General features: G+C 46.3%; 1 protein-coding gene across 1 annotated transcript in view; it reads left to right on the forward strand.

The window, feature by feature from the left end:
* The window catches only part of Csmd2 (CUB and Sushi multiple domains 2), a 561,027-nt gene that overhangs the window by 22,486 nt on the left and 513,215 nt on the right, over positions 1 to 25,326 (forward strand). The gene's annotated exons all lie outside the window — the stretch shown is intronic.

Below are 25,326 nucleotides of genomic sequence, written 5' to 3' on the forward strand. Positions count from 1 at the left end.
GTAGGTAAATGGGGAAAAAAAAAAATAATGGAGTGGACAATGAGTACATTCATGTGATTGGATAGATGAATGAACCAAAGAAAGGACCGCCGGATGGGCAGGTGGAATGATGATTGTATAATGGCTAGGTCAAGGCGTTCATGATTCATCCCTTAAGCAAACAGCTATATGGACTCGCTAGGCCAGAGTGGTGAGGCAGAAGCCCCAAGTGGTAAGGTGGCATGAAGTGGAGGGTAACATATACCAGCTCCTTAAAGGGCCTGGCTGTGGCTTGCTGCCTGGAGTCTGAATCTGCCTTTTACCAATTCTCCTGTTTCTAATGGAAACTTCTGGCACATATGCAAGAACACCAACACAGACCATGTTCATATGGCTCCATGGAAACAGCCTGTGTCCATCCTAACTCCCATGCACAAGTCTTTCCTGAGTCTGACACACACATGCAGGGTTTGTCCACACTCAACATGTTACCAGTAACGGATGCCACCTCCTTGGACTCTGCCTGGATCCACGTGAGACTCGGTGTGGCTAACGGCCCTGCACCAGTTAGCTTCTATTGCTGTGGCGAAAAGTGGAAAGGAAAAAAGGTTTATCTGGGCTCACAGGTTCAAGATTCTGGTTCATGGTTTCCGGCCCTATTGATGAGTCAGAGGATTGTGGTGGGCAACACATGCTGGAACAGGAGTTCCCATTTTTTTCATGCGTATGTGCATGTGGTGTGCACGCCTATGTGTATGTGTGTGGGTGGGTTGGTGCACATGTGTGTGCAAGTGTGTGATGTGGGTGTGTCTGTGGAGGGCCGAGGATGGTGCCATGTGTCTTCCTTGATCACTGTTCGCCATATATACTGAGGCTGAGTCAATTGAGCCTGGAGCTCACTGTTGGCTGATCTGGTTCCAAAGCTTGTCCTGGGGAGTCTCTCTGTCTCTGCCTCTCCCAGGAGCTGGGGTTACAGGCAGGACACCACACCAATCTAGCATGTAAGTAAGCAGTAGGGATCTGAACATTGGTCCGTTTGCTTGTATGGCAAGTGTTTTAGAGGCTGAGCTGTCTCTCTCCCCATATCTTTTAGAAACAAATCTCATGTAGCCCAGGCTGGCCTCAGACTCATTATTACCTGAGGATGACCTTGGACTTCTGGTCCTGCTGCCTCATCCTTTTGAGTGTAAGAATCAATTTGGTGTACGTGACAGCAAGAATCTAGAACCCAGTGCTTCCTGCATGCCAGGCAAGTGCACCACCGGCTGAGATACATCTCTTGTGATGAAGCAGAGGCAGATGTTCCTATTATGGTGGCCAGGGGGCAGAGTGAGAAGGAGAGCTGGGGGAGGGGGCGTATTCCAACACCTCCCTCAAAGGCACACCTCTGTGATCGACTTCCTTCAAACAAGCCCCACCTCCACAACTTTCCAATAGCTCACGAACCTATGAATTTATTAATGAGTTAACCCACCAATGAGGTCGGAGCACTCCAGATTCAGTCACGCCGCCTAGACACTCCGCCCCCCCCCCCCCCCCCCCCCCCCTGTGTCTCCAGCATTGAACACCAGAGCTTTTGAGGCTTTTAAAGGTGCAAACCACACATCTATACACACACACTCACCTGGTCCGGGTAGCCCTGCTGCAAGTATTGGGGGATTTTTCCTCTGGGAAACATAACGTGATTTGAAAGCAACTGCTGCGGCGAAGCTGAGTCTTTCACAAGCTTCCCTCCCGCCCCCCCCCCCCACCGCCCCAATCCATCTGTGTGGCAGGAGCCGAAGTATACTTCTGCAGGTTTTCAGGCAGGGCCCAAAGAGTCACACGTTGTAGTTACCCCTCAACGACCTAATTTCCTTTTCCTCCCAGTCATGGGTCTATCACTTGCTTGCTCTTTCTGCTTCCCATAAGTTTAATTAACTATAACTACTTCTTAATTACTGTAAAAGTGATCCATGCTCAAGGCAAAAAAATCTAGACAGCAGAGAAGAGCAGATGGTTAAAAAAAAAAAAAAATCCCCCCAGCCCCTAGCTCCGATTATTATTAAAAGTGTTCTCTGAAATATTCCAGACAATTTTAATTGTATAAGAAAATAAAATTGTAGAACAGACCTTAAATTTCATAAAATGGAGTCCTTTGGGGAATACTGGGGAGACCCCTCTGTGTGTGTGTGGTTTGAACTGGAGCAAAGCTGCCCACAGGAAGGATACATCACCCCAAAGGGTGTGAACATTTATGCTGATAAACAAGATAGAAGGCACAGGTTTAAATGCTGTCAAGTGTCTGGGCAGTGGTGGCGCACGCCTTTAATCCCAGCATTTGGGAGGCTGAGACAGGCAGATCTCTGAGTTCGAGGCCAGTTTGGTGTACAGAGGGAATCCCAGGACAGCCAGGGCTACACAAAAGAGACCAAAACAAACAAACAAAAAATGCCATGGAGTGTATCTGAGAGTTTTAATGGACTTTCCACTCTGGGTCAGAATCCCCTAGAAGTCTTGTCAAAATGTAGGCTTCAAGGTCTAATAGTCCATGGCTTAACAGGCCAGGTGCTGGGTATGTCTACTGGAAGATTTGCCTATGTTAAATTTCCAGTGAGTTCTGAGCAGCGTCTGGGTCCCTCTCCCTGTGTCCCCCAGGAGCTTTTGAGGAACTTCCCAATCTGATGTATACCAGCAGGAATCACATTGTTGCCTTATTTTAATTATAACAAGAAACCAAACTCCGTGTGTGTGTGTGTGTGTGTGTGTGTGTGTGTGTGTGTGTGTGTGCGTGCGTGTGCTATGTGTGTTCCTATTTGTGTATACATTGAAGTCAGAGGTCAACATCAATATCAGGTGTCTTCGACTATTTCTTTCTACCTTATTTTTTCAGGCAGGGTGTCTCACTGAGCCTTGAGTTTGCTGATTTATCTAGACAATTTGGCCAGCAAGCCTCAGGAATCCTCCTGTCTCCCCTCCCAGCTGTGTAGTTACAAGCTTACAGCACCATGCCCTGTTTTGTTTTGTTTTGTTTTGTTTTGTTTTACAGAGGTGCTGGGGATCAAACTCAGGTCCTCTTGCTTGTGAGGCGAGCACTTTGTTCACTGAGCTATCTCAGCTTATCCCCAGCTCCTGTATATCTTTCCTTTTATTTTTCAGTCATCTGCATTTTTTGATGGGGTCGTGATTACTTTCTTTGGCACTAGACATGCTTTCCTTGTTGATTTGTGAGAACTCTTTCCATATGAGTGGCACACACTGTTCATCTGTACTAGTTTGGCAGATAATTTCCTCCACTTGAATGCTATCTATAGACACTGTACTGTCTTTATTTATACATATATGGAATCTTTGCATTATACTATGGTATTTGTCAATATTTTATCCTTCTGTGCTTGTCTCATACTCACAGAGAGGTCTTTCTTAAGATTATGTAAAAGTTAACAATGAATGTGTCCTTCCCCCCCCCCCCCCGCCCCACTTCCTGAGACAGGGTTTCTCTGTGTAGCTCTAGCTGGCCTGGAGCTCACTCTGTAGACCAGGCTGGCCTTGAACTCAGAGATCCCCATCTCTGCCTCTGCCTCCCGAGTGCTTGGATTAAAGGAGTGCGCCACTACTGCCCTGCAATGAATTTGTCTTGATGCTTCTTTTTTTTTTAATTTCTAAAACTGAAACAGAACAGCAAATGTTACTATGGCAATAGAGTAATCGCTTAATAAAAAATGGAAATGTGAAGTTTTCCCACTTCTGAATTAACCCGAAGGGCTCTCTGCAGCCTTTTCATCCCTCGGGCCTATGAGAGGGAAAAGACACCCCCATTTGATGCTCTCCCCCCTCCTCTCCAGGCTATTGCTGTGATAAGTTGAGATGAAAAAGAAAAAAAAAAGTTTGATGTATGAGGGCAAAGTGTGTCCAAATGAGGGTGCCGCTTTTAGCCAAGCAGATGTTTCTAGAGAGATGGGCACAGAGAGAAACATGGATGCAGCCAGCTTGAGGCAGCATAGGGAGGGAACACAGGCTCCCCTAGCCTGTTTCTGCAGGTCTGGCAGAGGGATGCTCAGCGCTGTCTCCTTGCGTCCTGTCACCTGGCCTGCTCCCTTTGACTGAGCCTCAAGGACTGCTACTGGAAAGGAGGTCCAGACACAGGAAATTGGGAAACAGCCCTCTGGACAACCCACAGTGATGGACAGACTGACAGAATGCTCTCGTGGAGTTACAATGGTTGCTTTCAGTTGCTCAGATAATTTCAGGTGTGGAGTCCTGTGCTCATGGCAGGGAGGGCTGGCAGTCTGTGAGCAGCTAGGAAGGAAAGCTAACAGATTTTTTTTAAAAGCAAGAGGGCTACCTGGAAGGTCATAACTATGCAAGGACCAGTACAATACCCTATCAATCATTCTGCCCTAAGACCTGACACAGGGCTGAGGTGCTGGGGGTGTGGGAGCCAGGCACGGAGCTTCACACTTGTAATCCCAGCCACTCAGGAAACAGAGGAAGAAGACCAGAATGTCGAAGCCAGCCTGGGTTACAGAAGAATCCAGCAAGTAGGATTGAGTGAGTTAGAATTCACCCGAGTGGTCCCTGAGGACCACATCCAGCAGGACTTACATATAACTACGTACACAAGACAGAGGCTTCCCTGGAAATTGGTTTGTGTGGCTCTGCAGGCTGGCGAGCCCCCCCCCCCCCCCCCCCCGCAGTGTTCCATCCAGGAGCTGGGTCTCATAGAAGCGCTGATATAATTTAGCATGTTGGGGTCAGGGTGGGGGACTTTGGACCAGGTCAGAGAGAGAGAGAGATGTGATGTCCACAGGCAGGAACTGCTCCAACTCAAGAAGGGAAGGTGGCTCTGCCTTTCTTGTGCCTTTTTGTATTTGGATGACATCTACCCTCACAGGTGTGTCTGTGGGGGGCGGGGCAGGTCTCCCTCGCTTGGTGTGTCCACTGGCGGTGGTGTCACCAGCAGCAAACCTGCTCTCTGGTGTATCAATTAGCCCAGGCACATTGGCACCGAAGATTAACCCATCATAGGTCACAGTGGAGCTGAGGTGAGCCCCTGCAATATCTAACATCCATGGGGGGAGGTGGGCCCTTGTTAGAAGAGGGGGAAGCTGACAGGTTTGGCCGGCAGGCCAGCTGACTCAGTGAAGGGACAACTGGCCATGGGCGCTGCTGTTGTCCAACTTCAGTCTACGTTCCAGACCAGGATCGCTCCTGCTACAGCTTTAACTCCTTCCAGGTCAAAGCCGTGTCACAGCCCATGCTTGTTCTCAAATCTGGGGTATGAGGTGCTGGTCACAGACGAGGGAGAGAGAATGTTCTGGAGAGGTGGCCTGTGAGAACACACTGTTGTGGGTTGGCTGTGGGGGGTCCCCCACAGGGTTTTGTGTTTGAATGCTGGGTGCCCGGCTGGTGGTGGTGATTTGTAGAACCTTTAGAAGGTGGAACTTCGCCGGAGGGAGTGCATCACTGGAGGCAGGCCTGGTCCTGAGGTTTTATAGCCAGGCTCCACTTCCTGTCTTTTCTCTGCTTCCTGTTCCATAAAGATGTGAGGTGGCGGGGAACCCGGCCATACACTCCAGCCATCCTGGAGCTGCCTCCTGCCACATCTTCCCCTCCGTGGCAGACTGTGTCCCCTCAAACTGTGAGCTGAGGCAAACTCTTTCCTCTTCAAGTTGCTTCTTGACAGGTGTTTGGTCCTAGCAACAGGAGCAGTAACTAAAACCATCCCAAACCTTGGGAAGTGGGTTCTGTTGGCTGAAACCATGAGAGGCTCCTGAGGGGAGATTTTAGTATGGTGGACAGCGGAGACAGCATGAGGAGGAAGGGGGCAGGAGAGTCATTTAAACTCATGCCCTGGCTGGCCTTTCTGCTTCCCCTGGTCTCAACTGAAGTTCAGGGAAGTCCTAAAGCACATACATTCGACTCAGTCACGCTCCCACTCAGAAGTGTGACCACCCTTCCGGGTTCCATTCCTCTGTCCCATCTTGTGCTCTCACTGCGACCCTGTACACACAGCAAGCTTGTGTCCACCTCCCCACGTTACGCTTGGTATTTCATCATTCCTACTGCCTGGGGTGCGCTCCCTCTTGATCTTCACACAGCTCACTCTTACTCAGCCTGCCTGTCTTTACTCAGGGTGTGGCACCCTGAGACGTGACCATGGCAGATGAGCCGCATCCTAGCCACCCCCTTCTTACCCTTTCATCACGCTGCTCCTGTGACTTGGTTAGTGTTCACTTGCTGTCATCTGTCTCCTCTACTAGAAAACGAACGGCATGGGACACGAGGACAAGGACTCTGAAGCCCCGTTGCCTATGGCAGTCTTGATGCACATTTTAGCACCACATAAATATTTATCAGCTGTATGAACGAGAGGCTTCAGGGTGGGTGGCAGCGAGAGAATGAATGGTGATTAGTGTTTATCAAGCTCCCTGGGGCCCGAGCTTCCTATCCGCAATCTTATTTAATCATCCCAGTGTGTCTGTAAAGGGCAGTTCCAGCATGCTTTCCCTTTACAGACGACAGAGTTGAGGCTCAGAGAGGGTGAACTGGTACCCAGAGTCACACAGCCAACAAATAGCTAAGAGGCCAAGTGGAATCCGCCCTGCTGTGTTTTGTCAGGTATAGGGAGGAGGCTGTGCTTGGTGTGTGTGTGTGTGTGTGTGTGTGTGTGTGTGCGCGCGCGCACGCGCGTGTGCACGTAGCTGAGCATGCGCACGTCTCCAAAATGCAGTTACAACAAGCTAAAACCTAGATGGCATAGGACCCCCAAAGTCTCTCATATGTCTATCTATCTGTCCAGGCATGGTAACCTGTTCTTGTAAGCATACATATGCAGACATGCTTCTGTACAGGACATGTGCTGACATCTGTGAGATGCAGTGCCACTTATATTCACAGTGCTGAATAGAGGGACACCCGTAGTTTTTGCAAAGATTCTACTGGAAGACAGCTAGGGTCCAGGATGAGAGTGCTTGGTGTGTGACTGGGTACTAAAGAACTGTGTGTGCAAAATAGACGTCTCCATGAGCCTGAATGTAAATTCTGCATGCCAGCACTTGGGCACTGGGAGCATCTTGCCAATCTGGAGCATGGCCCCAGGAACAATCAGACCCTGACTTTGAGCATCATCCCACCCCTGCCACCCCAAGCCCTTTCCAGTAAACTGGTATATTTCAGGGCCATTCCCCGCCCCAGTTAAGCCCACACTCTCCATTCCATATGGGGTCCGGGATGAGGTTGACTGGGGAAAAAAAAAGCCAGGTCTATCCTACCCCCAACACCTTCCAGCCCAGGGCAGCTTCTTCCCGTCTCTAGGCAGCTTTCAGAAGACCCAGGATGTAAGTCTGTGCTTGACAACCATGCCTGGCAACAGGCAGGGATCGTGGAAGCTGGCTGGAGGTGGAGCCTGCAGGGCCCTGTGTTGCTTGGGAAGGCGGAGGCCTGGCACACTGAAGTCAGCAGGCAGGTTGCATTCCTGAGTTCCTGCTTTCATTGGGCACCTAGAACTTTGCTTTCACTGCAGGAGTATTTCTTGATAACCTGAGGACTTGGAGCACATGCTGCATGCTGTGCGTGCCTTCTGAGGAAAGGAGGGCCGAAGGAGAGGTAAACCTGTTTTTTTAGGATCCCAAGTGTGGGATTGGAACGGTTTTGTGAGAGAACAGGTGAAGGTAATCCACTAGAGGACTGATCACCTCGTGTGGGAGCTTGATTGTTGCCAGCTGAAAAGATCCCATGAACGGACTCTGGGAGGAGATATATAAATGAGCTCAGAACTGGAGGCGGGGCGTTTTGGAGACTTCGGATAGTTTTGGCTCTTCATCGGTGTACTTTGAGACGCTCCTAGAGAGAACCACTCTAGGAAAGGCTTCGGGGCTCCGGGCTCCTGCTGAGGTTCCGGGATCCGGGTTCCGGTTACTCCAGGTTCCAGCAGAAGAAATCCTGCTGTTTACGCCAGGTGAATCATTCCTCAGAACGGATATCCTTATGGTTTTGTTACTGTGTTTGCTAATCCTCTTTTCCTATTGTTTTGGTTAGTTGGGTTATAAATGACGTATGCTTGGTTAGTAAGTTGTAATAAAATATACTGGTTAAGAAAATTGAGCTTATAGAGGTTGGTTATCCACTCAAGCTCAACCAAGTGGCCCCGCAATGGGCAAGGTTACCTGGAGAGTGTCCCCTGAAGTTCCTGTCTAAGTCACCCCAGGCGGCAAGCCTCAGTGTCCACACTTGCCACTTCCGGCACTCTAAGGAGCCCTAGAACTTTTTTGGGCAAGCAGTGGCAGCTGCTGAGTTCTCTCTCCAGTCTGGAGGAGTGGAGAAACCTTCAGACTAGGAATACTGGGCTCAGAGCCCAGAGAGAAGATGGGAGATGACGTGTGCATGCCCTCCCTACGTTGTGGGGGGGGGGGGCGTTGTCACACATGTGGAATCCGGTGGCTGTGTAGCTGAAGGCAGAGCAGGGGGAAGGAGGTGCCACTTCCCCTGCAGAAGAATGAACTGAAGCCAATGGCAAACTAAGTCATCATTGGCCTTAACTTGTGGTCACAGAAGCCTAGGGTGGAGAAGGTACCAGAAGAATGTAGGGTGGTGAATGGGCAGTGTTCAACTCTTCCCAAGCTCTGCTAAGTTGTGGGCTCAACCTTCCCCTCTGCCCCCCCTCCCCGCCCCCAGGGCCTCCCCAGGGAGCTCCTGCTAGACCCCTTATTAGAAGGATCGTCTCTGCTGTTTCTCTCCACTGACTGACCCAGAGGGCTGCTCTACCCTCACTCTCGGGGCCTGTACCTGCTCTGTGTTCTCTGGCCTGAGTCAGTTCCACAGATGGATCTTGTCTGGCCCCTAGAATAAATGATCCTGCTGCCACCGGGGCTCCACAGACCCCCAACTTAGGCGCCACTTAACCATCTATCTGCCATTCTTCCTGTCAGCTGCTTGACTGAATCTAAGACATCTCCGCCCCCTTTCCAACCCACATCCTGGGAGAGCCTCAAGCACACCTTGCTAAGAGCCAGTAATAATAGATTTATAGGCTGGGGTTTGTGGGAGGGGGCGGGGCGGCGGTAGCTTAGCTGGTAAAGTACTTACAGCTCAAACATAAGGGCCTGAGTTTGATCCTTCCAAGCCACATTAAAAAAAAAAAAGCTGGGCGTGTGGCTGGAGAGATGGTTCAGAGGTTAAGAGCACTGATGGCTCTTCTAGAGGACCCAGATTCGATTCCTAGCAGGCTAACAGTGACTCACATCCATACATAACTTCAGTTCCAGAGAGTCCAATACTCTCTTTTGGCCTCCAAGCACACCAGGCAGGCATGTGGAGCACAGATACACATGCAGTTAAAGCACCTCCCCACACATAACAAAGACACAATAAGAATTTATATGTGCTTAAGGTGGAAATTGACTGAGGAAGACACCTGGTGCTGATCTCTGACCTCTTTATGTATGTATGTGTGCACACATACAGGAAAATAAAAAGGGTTTAGTTTTATCACTTTCTGCCCATCCCAGGGACCACCCACACCTATTGCTTCTAGGTATGATCTGCCCCCAACCCCCAACCCAGGGTTCTCAGAGCCCTGGCTCCTCCTCTTTTCTCCTCTGGTTTGTCTCTTTTCTCACCTTCTTCGCCACTGCCTCTTTAAAGTTAAAGCAAGTTTGTAATAGAAAGGGGGCACATGTGCGCATCTCTCTCTCTCTCTCTCTCTCTCTCTCTCTCTCTCTCTCTCTCTCTCTCTCTCTCTCTCTCTCTCTCTCTCTCTCGGACCTTGACCTGTGCTCTGGCTTCTGCCCTGCTCTTCTGCTTAGGGCCAGGCTGCTCATTGTATAATGCCCTCTTCTTGTCCTCGTGCATCCTGGGCTCTGCACAGCAGGCGACAGAGCCTTTGTCATGGGGCCCTCACGGGAACCCTGACTCCTCTCCTGTCTGCCTCTGTCACTCTCTTGTTGCCTAGTTGCTCCTGATTTGGTCTCTGCGCACGTCTGCCTCTCTCTGCTGTTTCTCTGGCGCTTCTACCTCTCAACTTCTTTCCCCCTGGCTTCTTTCCCCTGGCTCCTGCTCTCTGCACTCTCTCACCATCTTTCTTCCGCTCTGCCTTTGTGTCTTCTTTGTCTATCAGCCCACTCCTTTAGGGCCTCGTTTTCTCTGTACCTGTGTGACCCTCTGTGTCCTTGTCTTGGCAACCCCCTCTCCTGGCTGTCCTTGCTTCATGTGTGTATCTTTCCTACAGTCTTGGCCAGAGTCTACCTTCTCCCACCTCATCACCAGGACAACTCAGAGTCTTTCTGCTCTTTCCCTCCCTGAAGTGCAGCGGTTCTCAACCTGTAAGTTGAGACCTCTTTTAGGGGGGTCACATCACCCTTCCACAGGGGCCCCATATCAGCTATCCTGCATACCAAATGTTTACATTATGGTTCATAACAGTAGCAAAAATACAACTATGAAGTGACCACAAAATAATCTTAGGGTTGGAGGTCATCACAACACGCAGAACTGTATTAAAGGGTCACAACATTAAAAAGTGTTTAAGAACCATTGTTGTAGTGGAACATGGGATCCCCGTAGCCTCCCCCCTCACTCTATAGTCTCACAAGGAAGTCAGTGCTCATGGCTCTTAGAAACCCCACAGGGTGTAAATGTTGCTGCAAAATGGAACCTCGGCACCCTCTGAATCTCCAGGATGACACTTGGTGATTGGCCAGTGACCTCATGCTGAGTACAGACTGGGCCCTACAGTATCTCGGAAGCTCTGCCAGCCATGCAGGTCCTGGGCTCAACAGCAGGAGGCAGGTTGTGAGCTGAGCCAGGAACTGAGGGGGCAGAGCCTAGCTTTATGTTCTTGGCAGTGAAGTGGGGGTACTGGGAATGAGAAAGGGATGAGGTAAAAGTGGCCGGTTCTGGGTCACTTGAAGTAGGCCTCAAGCAAGGGCTCCAGGTGGTTAAGTGGAGGTGGTCCGAACACCCTCAGCTGCACGGGTGGGTTTTAGGCTAGGGCTTGTGTCTAAGGCGGTTACTGTATGGGCACCTGGAGCTGCTCTGAGCTGGGGCTCAAATGGCGTGGGAACGTGGCTCCTGTGTCTACGGTGAGGCCTGTTGCATTTCAGATGCCTTTAAGGAGCATCCCTGGGTTTGGGGCCACATATGAGGTTCTTCAGGGAATCCTCCGTGGGCTTTGTCCATCCCCCTCAGGGTCTCTTCTGGGGTCTGAATGGGTGCAGTGTAAGGCTGGCTGGCTGTTCTGGACAAAGCATTAGGGCCCCACAAAGGAAAACGCCCTCCAGCGGCCATGGTGCTGTGGGGAGAGTCTGGCTCTGGTTCTGTGGACGTGTGAGAGCATCAGGCCCTGCAGTACCTCCGGTGAGTGTAATTACATCCCTCCCGCTGACAGTTCCCACCATGCTCTCAATTGGATGTGACATTCTTATTAAATAACTTCACCAGTAACTAGTAATAATAACACAGTCTTTACTTCCTGACCTAAATTGCTCGATGCTATTTTGGTGAGCAATGGTGATGCCGCAGGGCTTCTGCAGGAAGGTCTGCCAGAGTGCCCTGGACTCATGCACCCATGCACACACATGCACATCTCCAGCTACACACACACACACACACACACACACAACCTTGACTACACATGTACATATGCATGTACACATCCCCAGCTGCATGCATGTATCCACAGGTGCATTGTATGTGACTGACCCTGGCCAGGAGAGTGTTTGCATTACCTGAGCACAGCCTACCGTGTGCACCCTGGAGCACATGCTTGGCCCCAGCATTTGCTTCCAGATTATAGAGCCCTGAATCCTCAGATAATTAGCAGGACCCTCCACCAAGTTCAGCCTTCCAAGCCTGACTTTTACATCCCTCTTATCCTGGGCTGCTTTTTCTGCCTGTTTCAGTTCTGTTCATTTATGCCTGCCTTTCCCCATCCTGGTAGTTTTCTTTCCTATTTTTTTTCCCCTATAATCAATGAAATTGTATTCTTCTGAAGGTCAGTGCAGACATTCCCTCTGCCGAGAAGCCATCTCTGCTTCTATTGTGGGCTCACACTCTGGATTACCGCCTGGTTTATTGGATTTGAGTCTGCTCTGTATTCTTTCTATCTTTCTCTTCTGTCTGACTCTCTGTGTTGTATGTTTGTATGTGTGTGTTGTATGTTTGTGTGTGTGTACACATGTGTGTTGTCGCACGCTCCTGTGTGTGTGTGTGTGTACACTGTGTGTGCCCTCAGAGGCCAGGTGAAAACAATCAGACATCTTGCTCTACCTTGCTGGGCTGCTGGGCTTCATTCCCTTCAGACAGGATTGTTCCGAGCCAGGTATTATGTAGGCACCTGGAGCAGGTGGCCACCAGCGAGCCCCAGGTGCTCTCTTGTCTTTACCTCCCACGGTGCTGAGTTTACAGAGCCACACAAGGCCACAGCTTTTTAAAAGATTTTTTTTTCATTATTTTAAATTTTGCATGGGTGTGTGTCTGTTTATAGATGTGTGCACCTGAATACTAGTATCCACAGAGGTGCTATTAACCACTGAGCCATCAATCCACCCCCCCATGCCCCACCTTTTTATGTGAGTGCTGGGATCTGAATTCAGTCTCTCATACCTTTGCAGCAAGTGCTCATACCCACTGGGGCATTTCTCTAACCCCTTGCAAGCATTTCATTTCTATGAGAGACAGAGAAAACAAACAACAAACTACCATCAATCACAAAGTCTCAGTGGTCAGCCACACCCCTCACCATAATCCTATGTCCTATTCAAACATATATACATATATATTTGAGACAGGGTTTCTCTGTGTAGCCTTGGCTGTCCTGGAACTCACTCTGTAGACCAGGCTGGCCTCGAACTCACAGATATCCGCCTGCCTCTGCCTCCCAAGTGCTGGGATTAAAGATATGCACCACCTCTGCTGAGTTGATCTTAATTTCAATGTGCCACCAACCCCACTGGGAGACCACCAGAGTGTTTATTGAGTAGAAGTGGATATAAGGTCATGGTAAGAGGGCGTGGCCAACCACAGAGACTTAGTGATTGGCAGTAGGTTTTTTTCTCTCTCACAGAAATGAAGTGCTTGCAAGTCTCCTACTTTGTGTTTTTATTTTCTGTTGATAAAAAAGAAAAAAAAAAAAGAGCTACTCATTCCTTCAGAACAAATAGAACTGTGGCTTTGGTTTCGCAATTTATGGGGCTGATTTTGTCTGCTTTTGACAGTTCTGTCGCGTTCCTAACAGTCACAGTTTGGTTTTTCTCTGGGACCTTGGCATGATAAGTTGGTATGCCAACCTTGCATTGATCCATTGGGGGAGGGCATGGCCTTATCCTGTCTCTCCCAAAGCTGCGCTCAGGAATTGAGAGTTCTAAGCAAGCAAGGAGAACAAATGGGGAGAAAATAAGACAACATGGGTGTGCAAGTGAGTATGGGCCAGCCCTATCTGACCCAGGGGATTAACCTGGGTGTGAAATGGGCACCTTGGAGTTTGTTAGATCTCTTTTCCACATCAGGTTAGCTTCCCAGAGCAAAGCTAAACAGCTCCTTCCGTGTCCTCCACCTTTCCCATCTTCCTCAAACAATTCAGCCTGCATCCTGTTTCTATCCTGTCTAATTGATGTGATCTCCTGAGCGGAGAGCTTATCGACTTTCTCTCTGGATCCTCACAGCACAGTCCTGACCTACCAGAAGTGTTTATGTTTATACTGACTGGACAGAGGGTGGATGGATGGATGGATGGATGGGTGGGTAGAAGCAATGGATGAATGGGTGGTAGATGGACAGATGGACAGAAGATAGATGGATAAGGATGGACAGAAGACAATGGATAGATGGAGAATGGATGGATGATGGATGGATGAATGGACGAATGATGGATAGATGGATGAATGATGATGGATGGATGGTTGGTTGGATGAATGGATGGATTGATGATGGATGGATGGATGAATAGATGAATGGAAGATAGATATATGCATGGATGCTGGCTGGATGCCTAGATGAATGAAGCATTGGAAGTGGAGTGGGCAAATGAATGGACAGCATTGCCTTCTGGATCTTATAGCTTCTCTCCCCTCCACTGGCCAAAGAATATCACATCTATCTTGGACTTGACCTCCAGATTTATGTTAGCTGTGAGACTCTGGAAGTTTACTTTGCTGTATTTGATGTATAAAAACTAAAAACACAACCCTTCCCTGGCCAATTGGTTGTTAATAGGAAATGCACAAGGTGCCGTTCATGACAATGATTAAACTTATGGGCTGGGTATTAAACTTATGGGCTGGGTATCCAAACTTCCCGAGTCCACCCTCATTTTATCCCTTTCTGTCTGTATGCCTAGCTCTGTGCCTAAGTTTGTTCACCCACGTGTGGGGATAAGTGTGGTACTTTCTTCATGGGACATGTGTACCAGGGTGTCTTGGCTGAGATGCACAGGTGAAGATGCATTTAGGAACCAGACTGTACACTCTCCAATGAGATGACCCTCCCCTTTAAGGTAATTGAATGCACCTCTGATTTCCATGGGGTTGAAGGACTCCATGAGGAAGAATTTGCATCTTGAGCATAGATGAGACCCATGTGAAGACATCTACTGGGCTGGGGGAGGGCCACATGAAAGGTAAAACATTGGGTGTGAGCAGGAAGCTTCAGGAAAATGAGGGGGCCAGACATCAAGGGCACAAACTCAAGGTTTGAGAGGAGGCAGAAGTGTAACCACAGCAGGACGTCCCATCCTCTGTGTCCCCAAACTACAGTGACTTCTGAAAAGGAGGGCAGCTTGGAAAAGGTAAAAAAGAAAGTGTCTGTACTTCAGTTGCAACCATCTCTTCTTCTCTGCAGTTTCTCAGCCTTGGCCACTGGCTGCGTGTGTTACTGGGGAGTGCTAACCTGAGTGTTGTGGATCAGTCCCCACCAACTGTTGGCCACCACCACACCCCTCTTCTTCCAGAATTGTGACAGTCATAGACACCACCAAATGTTCCCAGAAAGTAATTTCGGGCCCCAGTTGAGAACAGTTGTTCTTCTGGAAAGGAAAGTGAGAAGTGAAAGTCAGGAGGTAGGGGAAAAATGCAGCGAAATTCCGTGTAGCTGTCTAGAACATCAACACTCTTATGTATCCGACTAGCCGAGGTCTAGACAGGCCCGTGTTAACATGTGGCTTTCAGCACCATAGTCGAGTGAGGAATCTGTTGAGAAAGGCACAGTGATTGAACAGGGACTCTAAAGCCCAAACATATGATCTTACAAGCGAGCATGCACCTCCGACTCCTGGAGGGCTGACTCTCTACTTTAGCCACAACATTGAAAGGGTCCCACTGGTGGGTGTCTAATGTAATTGGTCTGGGGTAGGGAGCCTGGGCACTAATTTTACAAATTCCCAGGTGCAGTAGTTGAAAGCCAACCTGCTTAAGCAAGGATTTACAGGGTGGAGGATGGGGTGGAGTAGTGTAAGCAAAGGCTGGTATTATATCCCCAGCATTGTAAAAAGCAAACAAAACCTCAAGCAAGGGCGAGTGTACGTAGTAGTAATGCAAGCTTTCAGCCCCTTTTGTCTCACCCAGACCTTCTTGGTGGTCATCATACACATTAAAATTTGAAAAGCACTGGCTTGGGATACAGGAAGAGGGATGTGCTGGAGTTGATGTCAGCCTTCTTACAGAAAAACAGTTACGTCAGTCTGACACGGTGTTTTCTTTTGCCAAAGCAGAAGGGATGAGGAACAGAGACAGCATCACAGATGTGTTTGCCTGGTCCTAGGGCTTTGGAAGGTGGCCTGGTTGCCTCCACCAGCTGAATGAAAAGACAATACCTCCTTCTAGGCTGCTATGTGTATTTCTCCCTGTCGTCTCTTCTCTCTTTACCAAGAAGACTGAAGAATGAGGAAAGAAGACCCAGGCTACTCCCCACCTCCGTGCTTCCTAATCTAGTCATCAGCTATTCCAGACACACAGAATTCCCCACACTCCTACAGGCACTGAGGATCCAAAGACAAGAGAGATACAGACAGATCATAGATAGATAGATAGATAGATAGATAGATAGATAGATAGATAGATAGATAATAGATAGATGATAGATAGACAATAGGTAGATAGATGATAGATAAATGACAGGTAGGTGGGTAGATAGAGGATAGAGAGATAGATGGAATGATGGATGGACGGATAGATAGATAGATAGATAGATAGATAGATAGATAGATAGATAATGAAGGAGGTTAAGCAGGGAGAGAGGAAGGAAGAAAATAAATTCCTGTCCTCAGGGAGTCTGGGTATTTGCAAGCCACATAGTTAAAAAATATTGTGTTGTATGTTAAGAACTGCGGTGTAGGAAAAGAAGCAGCGGATGGTGACTGGGAAAGATCCCTCAGAACACGTGGATGGTGAGTGCCAAGACCCCCTCCCTCTTAATTGGTAGAGAAATTAAAACAACCAACCAAGATTATTATCCTGTTCAACTCCTCAGGTTGCTTTCTTATTAATCTCACTTCCATCCCCAAATCTTAAGGTGGTTAAAAAAAGTAACAAAATTTACTGTCATAATTATCAAGGGTACAATATAGCAATGCCAACTGTACACACTCATTTGTGTGCTGGGTCTCTAGGAGATTTGTGTGAGGGTGTGTACCTGCTAGTGTGTGTGTTTGTGTGTGTATATGTGTGTGTGAAAACAATTCACAAGTTTGAGGGCTCATTCTGTCTCCCCCCCACCCCCATGAGCCCCAGCATTGGGGTTGCCATACATTCCATTGTGCTCTCCTTTTTACAGGAATTCTCAGGAAGCGAATTCAGATTTTCATACTGTATAGCAGCCATTTTGCCAACTAAACATCTCCCCAGCCCCCTGAAGAAAGTCTTTAACCTTATGCAACTGAAATAACCCCATGTTAGCTTTTGCCATCTTAAGACAGATTAGACTCACTCAGGAAGAGGTGACCGCAGCTGAGGAATTGCCTCCATTGGATTGGCCCGTTAGCCTGACTGGGGCATTTGCTTGATTGCTAATGGATGCAGGAGAGCAGGGCCTACTGTGAGTGATGCCTTCCCAGGGCTAGCTGAGAACACTCTGGGAAGCACGCCATCAGGCAGCATTCATCCATGATCCCTGCTTCAAGATCCGCCTTGAGGTTCCTGACTTGAGCTCTTGGCCCTGGCTTCTCTGACGATGGGCTAGATTCGTTAGTCAAATAAGTCCTCTTCTCCCTCAAGTTGCTTTTAGTCAGTGTTGTATCACAGTTAATGAAACCAAGCGAGGGTAATCTGATTCTGGCACAATGGCTATTTCCACTCTCCTCATCCATGGCAACTGCCACTGTATTTCTGTTTCTGAGCCAACTTTGGACACTTCATATACGGAGAATCAGCAGTATTGTCTCGTCGTGACTGGTTTATTGTACTTATTGTAGTATCTTCAAGGTCTGTCCGTGATGGAGTGAATAAAAGAGCTTAAAAAAAAAAAAAAAAAAAGACCAAATAATATGCTGTTCGTGTGTCCACCACAGTTTCTTTCTCCACTCGTCCATTGGTGGGCTTTTACCCATTGCCTACCATGGGAGCATGACAATGATTGGTGTCAGGCAGATTTCTCTAAGGTCATATCTTCGATTCTTTCATAGGCATAACCAGAAGTAGGATTCCAGAATAAAATAATAACAATTTTATTTTTAAAAAATACTTAAGGAACTCCCATACTTTTTAAAAAATAGCAATTGCACCATCTTACTGTCAATCAAGGAATAAAAGTTTCAATTGCTCCACTTCCTCTACAGCGCTTGTTGTATCCTGTTCTTATGGATAGTGGCCTAGTGGTCCTAGTTACTTTTCTGTTGCTGTGATGAAACACCATGATCAAGGGGGCCTGTAGAAGGAAGAATTTATTTGGAGCTTGCAGTTTTAGAGGGGGAATTCATGGCCATCGTGATAGGAACGTGGTAGCAGATAGGCAGGCATGGTGCTGAACTAGTGACTGAGAGCTTGATTCTCGATTCACAAGCAGATGACAGGGAGAAATAACTAGGATCGCAGGGGCTTTTTTGAAGCCCCAGTGTCCAGGCACAGTGACACACCTCTTCCAACAAGACCACACCTTTTGATCCTTCCCAAACAGTTCCACCACCTGGACATCAAGTATTCAAACATATGAGCCTGTGGGGGCTGTTCTCATTCAAGCCACCTCAGCCTCTCTAACAGTTGTGACGTAGGTGATACTCCTTGTGTGATTTTGATTGACAATCCCCTGATGAGCCATGCTATCTGTAAATTTTATCTAGAGAAAAATTATTTGCTTATTTTTAATCAGATTATTGTGTTGTTGCTGCATTGTAGGTCTTGAAAAAAATCTTTAAAAATTGTGTGTGTGTGTGTGTGTGTGTGTGTGTGTGTGTGTGTGTGTGTGTGTGTATGTTTGCATGTACACCATATTGTGAAGGTGTCCTCAGGAGCCCAGGAGGGCATTGGATCCTCTGGAGCTGTAGTGCTCCTGAGCTCTATGAAATAGGTACCTGAAACTCACCTCAGGTTCTTTGCAAGAGCAGGAAGCTCTCTTGACACCTGAGCCATCTCTCCAGTCCCAAGGAGTTCATAAAGAACATATAAAACATTCTGGATACTTTCCTCTTGTGAAACAGGGTTTGTAGGCATTTTGCCCTGCGCGTACATTGCCTCGTCATCTTATTAGTTCTTCGCTGTGCAAACATTTCTGAGTTTGATGTGCTCCTGTTTGTTTTGCTTTTGTTGCCCATGCTCTGGTTTCACACCTAAGATGTGACAACAAGACACAGTGCCATGACATTTTCCTGATGGTTCTTGTAGGATTTCATTATGATTCATAATAGTAGCAGAATTACAGTTACAAAGTAGCAACAAAAATGATTTTTCTGATTGGGGTTACCACAACGTGAAGAATTGTACTAAAGGGTCACAGCATTAGGAAGGTTGAGAGCCACTGGTCGAAGGCGTTTAAGGTCTTTTGTATGTGAGTGCCCAGCTTTATCAACATTGTTTGTTGACTGTATTATCCCTTCTCTATATTGGGAGGTTGGCAGCCTTGTCACAGGCCAGTAGAGCATGTATACCAAGGGGTATTTCTTGGATTCTGCTCTTTTTCACTAGTCTGTAAGTTTTGTTCCAGGATCATATGGTTTGGATCATTGTGACTTCACTGTTAGTTTTCCCCTTGTTGTGTCAGTGTATGTTAATTGTATGAACTAAGTGGTTTCATTATGACACCTCCAATACATACATGTAATGTGCTTTGATCAGACCTATGCCCTCCATGACTATTTTTATTTTTAATTATATGTGTGTGCGTGCGTGTGTGCATGCGTGTATGCGTGCATGTATGCATCTGTGTGTGAGTTTGTGCTTGTGAGTGCATGAGCCCACAAAGACCACGAAGAGGGTGTCAGATCCCCGAACTGGAGTTTCAGGCAGCCATAAGGCCCCGGCCATGGGTGCTGGGAACTGAACTTGGGGCCTCTTAACCTGAGCACTTTCTTGTGTGCCTGTGTTGATCTCTCTGATTGCCCTACTTACCCTTGTCCTCGCTCTCCTTCCTCGTCCCTAACAGTCTCCTCCTACTTTCCTGGTGTGCTGGTTTGTGTATGTCAACTTGACACAGAGTAGCTACACCTGGGAAAGGGGACCCTCACTTGGTAGAACTGTCTCCATCACATTGGCCACTGGCATGCCTCTGGGGGCATTTTCTTGGTTATTGATTGATGTGGGCTGGTCCAGCCCACAGTGGGCAGGGCCACTTCTGTTCTGGTGGTTCTGGGATGTAAAAGGAAACAAGGCGAGGAAGCCACGAGGAGGAAGGCAGTAAGGCCTATTTCTCTATGGTTCTTGCTTAAGCTTCTGTGTGGCTTCCCTTATGATCAGCTCCAACCCTAGCCCACTAAGATGGAACGAGGCCTTTCCTCACCAAGGCACTGTTTGTTGGTCATGGTGTTTATCACAGGAAGAGAAAGGGAGCTAGGATAGGCTGTTTTTTCACCCAATTGATACCCTACATATTTGAAAAAACATGGAAAACCTGTCTTTGTGGGACTGGCTTATTTCACTTAACGAGGCCATCTCCAAGTCCACCCATTTTTCACCAAGTGACATAATTTCATCTGTGTTTTAATGGCTGAGGAGCACTGTATGTTTCACCCACTCATTTCTTGTGGACAGCTGGACTCGTTCCATATTTTGGGTCCTGTGATTAATGCAGGTGATTTTGGATCTTTTGAGTGTAAAGCTACAGTGACACGTCTGGATGATATGAACATTGTACTTAATTTTTATGAAGAACCTTCATGCAGATTTCCATAATAGCGGCACTACCTCCTGTTCCCCACTGTAGTGAGTGAGCCTGATGGTCTGTCTCTTTCTCCTTCCCTCCTTCTCTCCTTATCCTTAGAAGAGCTTGTTCTTTGCTTTCTTTCTTTGTTTTGGTTTTTATTTGTTTGTTTGTTTTTTGAGACAGGGTTTCTCTGTTTCATTCTGGCTGTCCTGGACTTACTCTGTAGACTTGGGTAAGATGAAAGCCTAGTGCAACTTTTTCATTTTCAAGATTGTTTTGGCTATTCAATGGGGTTCTTGAAATTCAACATTATTGTTAGGATTCTTTTTTTTATTTTTTCTTCTGTTTCTGCAAAATATGCCCTTGGGGTTTTCATACAGGTTCCAATCCAGGAACTTAGAATTAGGAATCCTTTCACTCACCTGTGGTTTTGTTCATTTAAAAAAATATTTTGTAGCCGGGCATGGTGGCGCACGCTTTTAATTCCAGCACTCAGGAGGCAGGGGCAGGCAGATGTCTGTGAGTTCGAGACCAGCCTGGTCTACAAAGCGAGTCCAGGACAGCCAGGAATACACAGGAAAACCCTGTCTCAAAAAAAAAAAAAAAAAAAAAATTCTTTTGTAGCTTCCGTTATCCATGTTGCTCAGCATCTTGGTTATGTTTAATCTTTAAGTGCATTATTCTTTTTGATGCTATTGCAAATGAGACTATTTTCCCAGTTCTTTTCTGAAATTCTTCCTTGCTTGTGCAGAGCAACAAAGTTGACTTTTTGTGTCTCGGTGATTCTATATCCAGCAACATTGCTGAATTGGTTTGCATTTCTGACAAGTTTGTTATGTGTGTGCATACAATGTAATTACATTATGTAATACTTATGATTCTGTGTGTGTGTGTGTGTGTGTGTGTGTGAGAGAGAGAGAGAGAGAGAGAGAGAGAGAGAGAGAGAGAGAGAGAGAGAGAGAGAGAGAGAGATATGTCATCTCAGCAAACAGAAGCAATAGTATTTTAACCTTTTTTTGTTCGGGTGTCTTTTTTTTTTTTTTTTTTTATTCTTGTTGTCTTCTGCTAGGACTTCCAGCAGTTTTGAGTAGACAAGTATACTCGCCTTGCTGTGGGTTTTTGAGGACAAACTTTTAGTTTTCCATTATTAAATGTGATGTTAATCTTTTTAAATGTGGCCTTTATTATATTGACTAGCAAATCATATTGAGATTGATTTCTGTATATTGAACTGTCTTCGCATTCCAGGGACAAACTCTATCTGGTCATGGTGACTAAGCCTTTCAATGTATTGCTGAATTTGATTTGCTAGCATTTTGTTGATAATATTTTCATCAGCTTTTTTTTTCATGGATATTAGCCCCTAGTTTCTCTATATTTCATCTGATTTTGCTAACTGGATGATGTTGGCTGCATGCAATTATTTTGGAAGTACTCCATCCAGTTTATTGTTTTTGAGAGGGAAGAGTTTGAAAAGGCTTAGTGTTGATTCTTCTTTAAATGTTTGGTAGAAGTCTCCTGTGAAGCCATCTGGTAGTCGGCTTTCCGTTTTGGGGATGGTTTTGATTACTGATTCAATCTACTCACTGGTTAGGTCTGCTCATGTTTTAATCTCTTTCTGACTCAGTATTAGTAGTAGAGCGTGTTTCTGGAAACTTATCAATTTATTTGTCTAGGTTAGCCTTTTTTTTTAAACTTAGGGTTTTTCAGGTAGTCTCCATTATCCTTATTTTTTTTTATTTATGTGACATCACATTCTGTTTTTTTTTTTTTTTTACTTTTGATTTTTGAGTGTTTCTCTGATTGCCTAGCTAAAATTTGTTGGACTTTTTAAAAAGCAATCCTTAGTTTTATTGATTTATTCTCTTATTTTCTCTTCTCTATTTTTTTGGTTTGTTTGTTTCTGTTCTGATCTTTGCTATTTTTTTTTCTCTTACTTGGGGTTTAATTTGTTCCAGTTCTTTGAGTATAAAGCTTGCTCACAAGAGGTTGGTTTGGGATATTTGTGAGGCACTGCACTGCTGTCCGCCTCCCGGTCCCTCAGTCTGTAAAGGGTGTTGCCTTTCCCTTCATTTGAGATGCTTTAAAGTTCCTTCGTGATTTCTGCTTGAAGTCATTTATTTTGAGGAGGATAATGTTTAATTTTCACTTACTTGTTAATCTTACAGTTTACCTTTTGCTATCAGTTTACAGCTTCATTCCGTTATGGTTGGGAATGAGGATAGGTGTGTCTTTTAAAAAATGAAATTTATTGGTGTGTGCCTGTGTGTGTGTGTGTGTGTGTAGCACATGTGTGGAGGTCAGGGGATAACTTAGGGGAGTTCTTTTTCTCCTTCTACCATGTGGATTCTGAGCCTAAGGATGGAACTCATACTGTTGGGATTCATAGTAGCCACTGAGCCATTTTCCTGGCCATTCTTAAAGTTCTTCAGTTTTTTTTTTTGTTTGTTTGTTTTTGTTTTGTTTTGTTTTGTTTTTTGTTTTTTTTTGGTGGCTCACTAGACTGGAAAATATCCTATATTTCGTATGTTGGATAAAGCTTCCTGTGTGTGGCAAAGGATTCCATGGTCTATCTGAGATGCAGATTCTCTTTGGCTTTATCACCCTTCTGTGTTCTTGACCTATCTCTTACTGGAGGTGAGATACTGAAATGGCCTCTTGTACTGTGAAAGAGTCTATTGTCCCTTCAACTCTGTCAGTGTTTGCTCCACATACGCAGTTGCTCTGCTGTTTGGCACATATGTTTGTACTTAGGAAGTTGCTGCCTGCGCCAACCCTCACTCCGTCATGTGATGTCCTTTCTTGTTTCTGAGGACAGTTTTTGACTTTGTATTTTGTCCACAGTAAGTTTGGTGACACTGCTCATTCATGCTCACCATTTCAAAAGACTATCCTTTAACTTTTAGACTATGTTTTTGTTTTTTTTTTTTTAATTTAAACCGTATCGCTTGTAGAAAACATATAGTTAGAACTTGTTTTCAAATCCACTTATCTCTTCAGTATCTTTTGGTTGCTGAGTTAATCCATTGCCACAGGAAACAGTTACCAGCAGAGAAGTTTTTAATTCTCATTTTGCCAATTGTTTTCTGTCTGTCTTACAGTGCTCTCTTTTCCTCTCTTGGCGACCCACCCATTCTAGTTTCCTTTCTGGTGCTGTGATAAAACACCCTGACTCAGGGGAAACTTAAGGGAAGAAAGAGGTTTATTTGTCTTATACTTCCAGATCACAGTCCATCATTGATTGGAATTAGGGTAAGAACTCAAGCAGAATGGTAGCCACAACCTGTAGGTGAATATTGCTTGCTGCCTTGCTTGTTCGCAGATTCACGCTTGGCTTGCTTTCTTGCACAGCCCAGAGTCACATGGCCCAGTAATGGTGCTGCTTGCATTGGGCTGGGCCCTCCTCCATCCATTAGGACAATCAAGGCCGTCCTCCACAGCTGTGCCCACAGTCCAGACTGGCCTGGGCAATCTCTTAATCAAGACTCTCTTCTCAGATGACTTTAGGCTGTTTTTGTTTTTGTTTTTTATTGTTAGACAGTAAAGCTAACTAGGGCATTTCCTTTGTGTTTCATTGATTTTCTGTTTTGTTATGACAGGATTTGATTTGTTTATTATTTCCTTTGGTGTATCTTCTGTAGGTATTTTTTTATGATTAAAATGGAAACTATATCAAGCTGTTTTAAGCTGTCAACGAATAGATGTCAATCACATACAAGAAGCCCCCCTCCTTTACAGCCTCCACATGTTTTGCTGATGTCACAGATGACACCTTCTTACATTTGGTGTCAATTAGCATAGTTTTCCAATTATCTTGATTTCCTGCTTTCATCTTCACAATGCAGTTTAGGAAGGCGGTGATCTATGCTTCTATATTACGGCTCCCCGGATGCTCTTTTGCCTATATACTTGTGTTTACCAGGGAGCTGCGTGTTTCTGTACACCTTCATGTCCATGTCTAGCATGTCCTTTCATTTCCACTCGAAGGGCTCTCTTAGTAGTTCTTGTTAAGGCCATCCAGCGGTAATGAATCGCCTCAGCTCTTGTTTATCTGGGGCGGTCTTTAGTTCTCCTTCATTTTTCAAGGACGGTGTCTGCCAGATAATACATTCTTGGTTGGAAGTTTGTTGCTTTCGGCGCTCGGAGCACATTACCTCACCCCCTTCCCTTTGGGCCTGTCACGTTTCTGCCGAGAAGTCTGCTGGTAATCTTAAGAGACCTCCCCTGTATGCGGTGAGGCTTTCAACTGTCTCTCCTTGTCTTTGACTTTTGATGATTGAGAGTCTTGGTGTGGAGCCCCACTCGGACTTAACATTTACTCGGAATCTTTAAGAAGCTCCTTGAATTTGGGCACCGACTCCCTTCATTAGCTTTAGGATGCTTTCAGAAACTATTTTTTCTTAAATAAGCTCACTGCTCCTTTCTGTGCATTCTAAGATCAGCCCGTTGGATGGTTTTGCGTAAGTCTCGTGGGCTTTATTCGCTGTCTTTATTCTTTTGTCCAGCTTTTCTTCTGACTCGCTGATTTCATGGGGGCTCGTCTCTGAGTTCACGTATTCTTTGGCTTCAGTTGCTTGCTGAAACTCTTCGATGAATTTTTTTTTTTTTTTAAAGGGTTATTTCTGTTTATGTGTCTCTGCGCGTGTATCCTCTGTAAGGGTACATGCGTGTCCAGGGATGTCCTTGGAGGACAAAAAGAGGACAGCATATCCCCCCCGGAGCTGGAGTAACAGGCAGTTTGTGTGCTGGGAGCCAAACTGAGGTTCTCCTGGAGAGCAGGAAGTGCTCTTAACTGCTGAGCCATCTTTCCAGCCTTCCAGTGAAATTTAAAACTCACTATTACTTCTTCTGCCCCACAGTGTCCCTTGGTTCACTTCCTGCCATTTCCCTCATGGATATTCCCATTTGTTACCCCATCGTTTACTGGTTCCACTGGTTTTCCTATTTGTGTGGCCCTTGGATCCTGGGCCTCTTTCAGATGATTGTTTTGAATTCTTTGGAAACTTATAAGTGTATTATTTTATCTATCTATCTATTATCTATCTATCTATCTATCTATCTATCTATCTATCTACCTACCTACCTACC

This window comes from Acomys russatus, chromosome 29 (genome assembly GCF_903995435.1).
Source record: "Acomys russatus chromosome 29, mAcoRus1.1, whole genome shotgun sequence".
Classification (NCBI taxonomy): domain Eukaryota; kingdom Metazoa; phylum Chordata; class Mammalia; order Rodentia; family Muridae; genus Acomys; species Acomys russatus.